The sequence below is a fragment of the Mercenaria mercenaria genome, chromosome 14 (genome assembly GCF_021730395.1).
Source record: "Mercenaria mercenaria strain notata chromosome 14, MADL_Memer_1, whole genome shotgun sequence".
Taxonomy (NCBI): domain Eukaryota; kingdom Metazoa; phylum Mollusca; class Bivalvia; order Venerida; family Veneridae; genus Mercenaria; species Mercenaria mercenaria.
Window position 1 is genome coordinate 28,449,077 of NC_069374.1, and position 2,437 is coordinate 28,451,513.

The 2,437-nt window shown below is 33.0% G+C and overlaps 1 long non-coding RNA gene across 1 annotated transcript; it reads left to right on the top strand.

Annotated features, from left to right (window-relative positions):
* The first annotated feature begins 292 nt into the window (after positions 1 to 292).
* Positions 293 to 1,714, top strand: LOC123543325 (uncharacterized). The gene is made up of 2 exons (XR_008366908.1): positions 293 to 366; positions 1,359 to 1,714. It is a non-coding gene; the product is annotated as an uncharacterized LOC123543325 (long non-coding RNA).
* The last annotated feature ends 723 nt before the right edge of the window (positions 1,715 to 2,437 follow it).

A 2,437-nucleotide genomic window follows, 5' to 3' on the forward strand; every position in this document is an offset into this window, starting at 1 on the left:
GTCATCCTCCACCATCAAAGCTGGAAAGTCACCATATAACCTTTAATTGGTGTCGGGCGACTGCAAAGGGCCAACAAACTTCAAACTTCATTACACTCAGAATCTTTAAAAGTGGCTTCTGCTTGTCACATTTACTCGAAAATGCGTTTTCTATTATATAGCATTGATATCACTCTCTGAATGTCAATGAAATGACTCGGAATACTTCAAAATTTATACAGATTTCTATTCCATTACTTTATTATATTGTTTCTGTTGTGTCACACGTCATTCTGTAATTATGATATTTTTCAGATAGCACCATGAGGGGATTTATTTTACTTGCTGCTTTTGTTGCATTGGCCAGTTTGATTACAGTGGAATCAGGTACCTAGTTTGTTTTCAAATGTTCTTCAGTGGCCATTCAGTACTGCAGAATGATTCAAATTCAATCAATTTTTAAATGGAAGTATGCAAACATATATCAATGTACAAATAACAAAAATACCAAATAGATGACAACCCCGAATCATTTTTAAACGGATAATTTAGATGTTGTTTAACACTTGCCATGTAAAGTAATACCCATGTTGAGATGGTTTTAGCAAATGATCGGTAAGCCAGTTTCTCTAAATTCGCTTCTCTGCCCAGAAATTAGGCAAAGGCTCATCCACTTCAGCCATATTTACGTTCATTTAGGGATCGTTTTAGAACGCATGCCGCTTTCTACCATATGTCAAACAAAATAATACACATTTTAGATAACCTGGTATGTTAAGAAATGTGGAATTCTTTTATGTGGTAAAATTAAATTGATAATTTCAGGTAATAAAAGATAAAATTTATTTTTATTTGCTTCTTTAAATTTTATCATAAAAAATCACTGTTGTTACATGTAGTGGCAGAACCAGTTTATTTTCTAGAGGTGTAGGGGGTTCCCTCGGATATTATTTGATAAGTAATTTTTTATCAAATGATGTAACCTTTTAGCAGAAATATTGAACACAATGTCATTTTATTAATTTGTAAATCACCAATAAAGCAATTTGAACAATATTGAACACTTCTGAAACTAGTGTTGTGCATGTTAAAATGTTTTTCTTAAATGACTTATGATGCAAAACGAGGCTATTACAACAGCCTGCTTGTCTGATTGTAGGAGGTCATTGTTTTATAATGAAAATAAAATTGCCTCAATTTGAGAAACAAGGACACCTGTCGTTAAAACTAGCGTTATATGTCAACAAGAATGTCGATGTCTTTCCGGTCAGTAAATAAACTGAGATGTAAACTTTATTTGTATAATAACAGCCTGCAACATTTTCATTTTTATCATGTTGAGCGACCTGTGTTGTTTACTGTTTTATTTTATTAAACAGCTAGATGTGGTCGGAGAGAGTACGACCCAAGATTCTACACCTGTTGTGGAAGAAGACTACATTTAGGAAGCGGACAGTCATGTTGCGGGACGAGGGCTTATAATTACCGAATATAAACATGTTGTGCGGGCAGACTCAGTCTCGAAAGCGGACAGTCTTGTTGTGGGAGAAGGGCTTATAATTACAGAATGTACACATGCTGTGCGGGCAGACTCAGTCTCGGAAGCGGACAGTCCTGTTGTGGAAGAAGAGCTTACAACCGCAGGACACATTCTTGTTGTAATGGAGTCGTTCGTCTTGGAAATTGTTAAACGATCTGTGTCCTTTTTGTAGATATATTACATATCAAAATGTCATATTGACTTTAACTTATCATTTTATGTTCAATCCAAAATGCTATAGGCTTAAACTATGCTTTCAATGCTTCACCTCAACTATTCTACAAATATTTATTGAATGTGAACCTTTCATATATATTCCATAAACATTTAATACAATGTACATATTCCTTAATTTTTCTCTGAAATAATCGGGTTAAAATACATTTCATTCAAAATGTTTCATCTCTGTGTATTACATTTAGGTGGATTGGATATTTTTCTACAGTGAATGAAATACTTGATTGAACCCATATGTATTTCAAACAACAGGCTTTTTCAAACATATTCGACTTATAAAAGAGGTTGATATGCTGGATGTTTTCTGAACTGAACTTGAAAAAGAAACAATCTCAAGCTGTTTTGTGTGAAGAGAGTCTACGTGAAAGCACTATAAAAAGTGATAATTTTGATAACATTTCCGTGCACAGAAGAAAATCTACAAGTCAAGTAGTAATTGTTTTATTTTCTATCATGTTGTCAAATAAAAATTTTTATGTCTGTATGTTTTATAAATAAAGAGAACCTCAAATGTTAAACTTATTAATAACACGTTTCGGAATGTTTCAGCTGCACACATATTAGTTATCATATCAAATACAATGACGGATAATAATGTTGTTAGTTGTACTACTGTCAATTATTCTTTGAATTTTTCATGTTTAAGCATTTTGACGATGGTTTGAGTCTAGATTATCCGGA